Raw genomic sequence first — 6,719 nt, 5'->3', positions numbered from 1 at the left:
ACCTTAAGGACATGTTTAGAGATCTTTTCTGGTTCCATTTTCTTTTCCTTGCTAGACCAGTTTGGTAGGTTTTAAGCATGGTTGTTGACCAATTGATTAATCAGAGGTATGACTCATGAGAAAATAAAAGAAACCTGTGAGAAAGTTTGATAATGGTATGATTTGGCTCTCTGGATCATAAGGATGTAATTTGTCCTTGAAAATGAGTTAAGGTATATTTGTCTTGTAGAGCTTTTGTAACAAATCAACACAAACTAGGTGGCTTAAAACAACAGAAATTTATTCTCTCACAGTTCTGGAGGACAGAGATCTGCAATCAAGGTTTTAGCAGGACCTGGCGCTCCCTCAGAGGTTTCCAGGGGAGAATCCTTCCTTGCTTCTTCCAGCTTCTGGAGGCTCCCAATGTTCCTTGGCTCATGGCTGCCCCACTCCCATCTGTGCTTCTGTCCTCACATGGCCTTCTGCTCTCCATCAGTCTCTCCTCTTTGGGTCTTTGATAAGGACACTTGTCTTTGGATTTAGGGTTTACCTGTATAATTGAGGATGATCTCATGTCCACATTCTTAATTATATTTGCAAGGATCCTTTCTTCAAATAAAGTTAGATTCAGGGTTTGGGGATGTGGACATATCTTTGGGAGGCTGCCATTCAACCTGCTACATAAGGTGAAAATGGACTGACCAGTGGGGCCTTCTTGCAGTTTGTTCTTGCTGTGCCCATATCTTGCTCAGGGCAGGGCAGCTGCACTGGTGTAACTGAAATTTGGAACCCTTGTCTTGGGGCAGGCCTGGATGGTGGAGAGGACACAGTTGGCTCAGCTTAGAGCAGCAGGGACATGTAGGCTGGTCACAGGCCCCAGGCTGGTCCTTTCTGGCTGTACACATCCTCCACATTTTCATCAGTGTGTCTTACAGATATTTTTCCCCCTGTATTTGCTATGTCCTGAATACAAGATTGAGAAGCATTGGTTAGGAAGCCACTTCATTTGGTTAGGAAGCCACTTCATTTTATTCTCCCTCTTGTTTATAGTCTATTTGATCTTTCGTTTAATTCATTTTTGAAATGTCTTCTAGTTGCAATTGATAGTTGTTGACTGAATAAGACACCCTTAAATTTTCCTTCCAGTGGTTTCTTTTAGTCTGCTATAGAGAAGAGCTATAGTGCCAATGGGTGGGAGTTCTCAGGAAGGAAAGTCTGGTTTGATGTCATAAAGAAGATTTTAATCACTAGGGCTGGCCAACGATGAAGCAGGCTGCCACATAAAGCCCTGAGCACTCCATTGCAAGTGGGAAAATAGATGTGGCAGATCATCCACCAGGGGTATTGTTGAAGGAGTTGTCCATCAGTGGAGAGGGTGGACATGCGACCTCTAAGGGGCTCTAATTGGTATTCTTCTGAACAATCATCTGATACGGGTATGGATACAGAATGCGATCGGTTCAAACTGCGAGGCGGGAAAGATTTGGCTTTTACTTTCCAGGAATTTTAAACAGGAGGTTTGGATTATATTGGCTTTTCCTGCACATAAAGACTGCTAAATTTAAACAGTTTGCCATTTAAGAGCTGGGCGATAGGAGATGACTTTAGAAGCTATGGAAACTAAAAAGAGCTCACTCTAATCAGGAACAAAAGGGAAGGAACTTTTCACAGACGTTTAGAATGTCTGGACCAAGAGATCTGGCTCCTTCAGTCAACAGCTTAGAGTGCTTATATTTTAATCTTTATTTCTATTTTATTTCTCTGTCATATAAATTTAAGGAACATCTTACTAGATTTTTCTCTGACAGTACTTTGCATGTTCTCCTGTAATATCGATTATCACATTATATTCTAATTTATTCAGTATTCTGTATTCCCCATCTCTAATCCTTAGCACAATATCTGGCACATAGTAGGCCCTCATGAAATGTTTGTTATTAAAACATTGTGAAAAAATCAATCCTGGAAGAACAAAGGGGACTGTATATGCTTAATAGTGCATCAAAGCACTGGCTTCTTAAATGAGATCTGTAGACAGAATTTACCCATGCATTTCTCTCTCTCTCTATTTTTTGAAGGATAGAGTTTCTTGATTTTTCTAATAGACTGAATTAGGAAGGATAAATGAATCAGAACCTTTTGTGTGTGTGTGTGGTAGACTCACTTGTATAACGTAATGCCCGTGTCTCACTGGAGTCACCCTGAACTTCAAGGACTAGATAGGGTCAGCACAAATTGCCCTCTTTTGGCTAAAGTGTAGGCAGAGAGAACCTAGCAGTTGGCTAGGTCAGCTGCTCACTCCCTTCATAATATTTTTCAGCAGTAAAATCAGGTAGATGGAGGTATTATCCTTTATAGTACTGGGGACGGTATAACAATTATGATTATTATTGTTCTTATTTCTCAAAATGTTACACTCAGAACTTAACAGAAGTCATTTTGAAGAGCAGAGATTAGAACTGGCAACATGGTATTTTTCAACTGCCATGTGTCTCATGCAGAAAAAGTTCTTTACTGGGCAGAGTCACCAAAGCCTGGCTTTCTAGACAATTTTGTAGCTGTGCTTTGAACTTTCTTTGATGGGTTCTTGCTAATTATTTTGAAACTCTCTTCCAGGATGCAATTCTTTTTTGAAAGATAATAGCAGGACACAAGACAAGGGCTCGTTTCAGATGATTCATCTAAATCTTATTCAATGACTCTCAACTATGAAAATAATCATAAGAAAATTCATTTTACTACAAGATACCATGTATGTTTTTAAAAAGTAGAGTGTAGGACTCACTGTAGTAAACAACATTGAGTTATATTTTTGAATCGCACTATTCCAGCTAATTTGCACATTGTCTTCTTACCCAGCTCCCTGATGCCTGTAGGCACCAGCTTTCAAGGCTGAACATTATCCACAGTTTGCCCCCTGGATTATGGAAGACTTTAGCCTCAGAAAGGAATCTCTGTTGTGAGATAGGAATCTTATAGAATCACTACACAAAGTATTGTTTGATTTCTCTCCACCCGGTATCCTTAGCATCCTGAATAGTGTCCTACACGACCCCACCCTCCTTGCTACATAGAACATTTGGGAAAGGGTCCTAGGATGACTGGTCTTGAAGTGAAGCGCTGGCCTTATTTCCCTGTCTTTAAACCAAGCCATCTCCTATCTGGAGTACTAAACATGCAAGGTTTCACACAGGTCTCAGATACAGCCCCGCATGAGTAAAGTATTAAAATGCTTAAACAACTCAAGAGTGAAGGAGTGAGGCTGCTTCTTGGCGTCCATCCAAGTGGTCGATTTGTGCTCAAATCCATGGAGGCCTTTTCAGGGAGCCATCACTTCTGGCCATGTGTGAGCTGTTTCTGACTCTGAGATGCTCTCTGCTCAGACCTCAGAAGCATTATACCCCCAGTGCAGTGTTTTTGCCAAACGTCTACTCTTATTCCTAATATTCAGACAGACATATGTGGCCTAGAGAGACTTCTCCAGGGAATAAATCTCCCTTGTCCCCCTTCCCACCCCCCTTTCCCCATCAGTATTCATTTTTCTGATTAAGCAGATTCAGTGACATATGAACAAAAAGGAAGGTGACACTGCTTGGTATATGAGAATTCTCAGGGAAATGGGACATATAATTCATGAGTGATGGGATTTTTCCTGTTCAAAAATAGCATCTGTTATGTTGTAGTATAATGACCTATTTGCACTTCTGTCTGATTTACCTGATGAAGAACTTCTGTAGGGTGGGAAGCATGCCTCATTCATCTTGTACCTCCAATGCCAACCAAATATCCAGCATCCAATATCCAAACTACAATAATTCAACTTCTGCGTAGAGGTGAACAGCATTACTAGAAGAGAGCATAGTGAACTGAATGGTGGCTACCCCCAAAAGACATGTCCAGATCTTTACCCCCAGAATCTGTGAGTGTGGCCTTATTTGGGAAGTGGGTCTTTGTAGAGATAACTAAGTTAAGGATCTCAAGATGAGTTTACTCTGGATTATCTGGATGGGCTCTGAATCCAATGACAACTGTCCTTAAAGAGACAGAAGAGGAGAACACTCAGAGAGAAGAGGAGAGGACCACGTGAAGATGGAAGCAGCGATTGGAATGGTGCAGCCACAAGCCAAGGAACACCTGAGGCCACCAGAAGCTTGAAGAGGCAGGAAGAACTCTCCCCAGGGTCTTCCAAGGGAGCATGGTCCTGCCAACACCTTGATTTCAGACTTTGGACCTCCAGAACTGTGAAGGAGCACATTTCTATTGTTTTTAAGCCCCCAGATTTATGGTAGTTTATTATAGTAGCCACAGGAAACTAGTACAGCGGGTGACTTGCCCTTGAGAACAGCCATTAAAACTAACACACAGGGTGGCTCATGGCACTGAAAAGAAGAGACCAAGAAAAAGGCTACCTGGACTCTGGTTGGCAGAGCACAGGTAACATGGACTGAATTGTTAAAAGAGGCCAGAAGGGGTGGATCTTGAGTTCTAGGAGCCTTGAAGAGCTAAAAGAAGTTTCAACCTAGGCTGAAGAAATAGAGTAACAGGAGCTTATAATTCACCAGACTGCATGCATGATTTAGATCTGGAGTACGCACTGCAGTATGCAGTTGAGTTGACCAGAAAAATACTTGAAGGCTTTGCCAATGGGGAGAGAGAAGCACCTTGGAGAAGAATGGGGTTTGGGTAGCGGGAGGATGGCCATTTCTCAAGCCAGGCCTTTGAGAAACCATTTTGCCAGTATCAGGGGCTAAAAGAAAAGGATCCAGGCATGGAAGGATTTTACTCCCAAGTAAGCAATGAAAATAAGCCAGTTTGGGGGCCAGGCGCGGTGGCTCATGCCTGTAATCCCAGCACTTTGGGAGGCTGAGGAGGGTGGATCACGAGGTCAGGAGATCGAGACCATCCTGGCCAACATGGTGAAACCCCGTCTCTGCTAAAAATACAATTAGCTGGGCGTGGTGGTGGGCGCCTGTAATCCCAGCTACTTGGGAGGTTGAGCCAGGAGAATGGCTTGAACCCGGGAGGCGGAGGTTACAGTGAGCCAAGATCATGCCACTGCACTCCAGCCTGGTGACAGAGGAAGACTCTGTCTCAAAAACAAACAAACAAACAAAGGCCAGTTTGGCCCGTCTGTTCCTGGCATGTCTTGTGCTGCTCCAGCCTGAGGCCCCTCTGCCTCACAGGGACTCAGTCCTCATGCACACAGATGGGGCAGGGGAGCTGATAGCACTGTGAGGAGCCAAGCATCCTCCTTCAGAGATGAGAGTGGCAGGGATGTCAGAGATGTCCTCAGCACCAGGGCCAAGTTGGAGAGAGCAGACTGTATTTTGTTATAAGATAAATGCAAGACACTGGAATTCCCAGCAGTGTAAAGGAGCGGAACGTATGCTGAATCGACTGCCAGGAGACCTGGGCTATTGCTCCAGCTCCATGATGTAGCAGCTGGATTACTTTGCAGGGAGTAAGGTAACTTTCTTTTTTTCTTTTTTTTTTTTTTTGAGACAGAGTCTTACTATGTCGCCTAGGCTGGAGTGCAGTGGCGCGATCTCGGCTCACTGCAACCTCTGCCTCCCAGGTTCAAGCGATTCCCCTGCCTCAGCCTCCCAAGTAGCTGGGAGTACAGGGGCATGCCACTGCACCAGGCTAATTTTTTGTATTTTTAGTAGAGATGGGGTTTCACCGTGTTAGCCAGGATGGACTCAATCTCCTGACCTCATGATCCCCCCACCTCGGCCTCCCAAAGTGCTGGGATTACAGGTGTGAGCCACCACGTCGGGCCCATAACTTCTTTGTCTTTCCTGCAAGGAGCTTGGGGAGATCACTTCCAAGATCTGTATAACCCTAAGAGTCTACAATCGCTGCCTGGCTATTGAATGAAATGGATTCAGCCTGTGGAAGTGTCTTCTTGCTAAGTCACTCAAACCAACATGAAAAGTTTTCTGATATACACCATCCTCCCCACCACCAAAAGCAAAACAAAATAAAATAAAATATCATATGATCTATAGGAAAAGTATATTCCTAAGAAAGGACTACATGATTATAGCATGGCTTGAGGTGGGAAGTGAATGAATGAATGTTGAATGATAAATGGATAAGGGTTGATTCCCCTTTTTGCCAAAAATATAATATAATATAGTCATACAAAGTATGTTCTTAGGAAAAGGACTGCATGATCATAACATGACACAATGGGAACATGAATGTTAAATGAATGGGTGAGGGATTTAAAAGGATTTTTTTTAAAAACATAGAATGCTTCATGACTTTGCATGTCATCCGTGTGCAGGCCCTATGCTAATCTCTGTTTCATTCCAATTTTAGTACATATGCTGCCAAAGTGAGCACTGTAAAAGGATCTTAAGGATTTTTGCTAAGTAATACACCAAGTCTATTTCTGCCCGTTATCTGTATGGTGACGTTTAATTTGTTTAGCTCTACCTGTCCTTTTATTTTTATTTTTTTGAGACAGAGTCTTGCTCTGTCACCCAGACTGGAGTGCAGTAGCGCAATCTCGACTCACTGCGGCTTCCACCTCCCAGGTTAAAGTGATTTCCCTGCCTCGGCCTCTCGAGTAGCTGGGACTACAGGCACCTGCTACCACGCCGGGCACAAATTTTTGTATTTTTAGTAGAGACAGGGTTTCGCCATTTTGGCCAGGCTAGTCTCAAACTCCTGACCTCAGGTGATCTGCTCACCTCAGCCTCCCAAAGTGCTGGGATTATAGGTGTGATCTTACT

The 6,719-nt window shown here is 43.4% G+C and overlaps 1 non-coding gene across 1 annotated transcript; it reads right to left on the bottom strand.

The window, feature by feature from the left end:
* Positions 1-6,223: 6,223 nt before the first annotated feature.
* On the bottom strand, positions 6,224-6,327 carry LOC129039710 (U6 spliceosomal RNA). The gene has a single exon (XR_008503427.1). It is a non-coding gene; the product is annotated as a U6 spliceosomal RNA (small nuclear RNA).
* Positions 6,328-6,719: the final 392 nt, after the last annotated feature.

The sequence above is a fragment of the Pongo pygmaeus genome, chromosome 5 (assembly GCF_028885625.2).
Source record: "Pongo pygmaeus isolate AG05252 chromosome 5, NHGRI_mPonPyg2-v2.0_pri, whole genome shotgun sequence".
NCBI lineage: Eukaryota > Metazoa > Chordata > Mammalia > Primates > Hominidae > Pongo > Pongo pygmaeus.
This window is presented reverse-complemented; position numbering and strand designations above follow the sequence as displayed.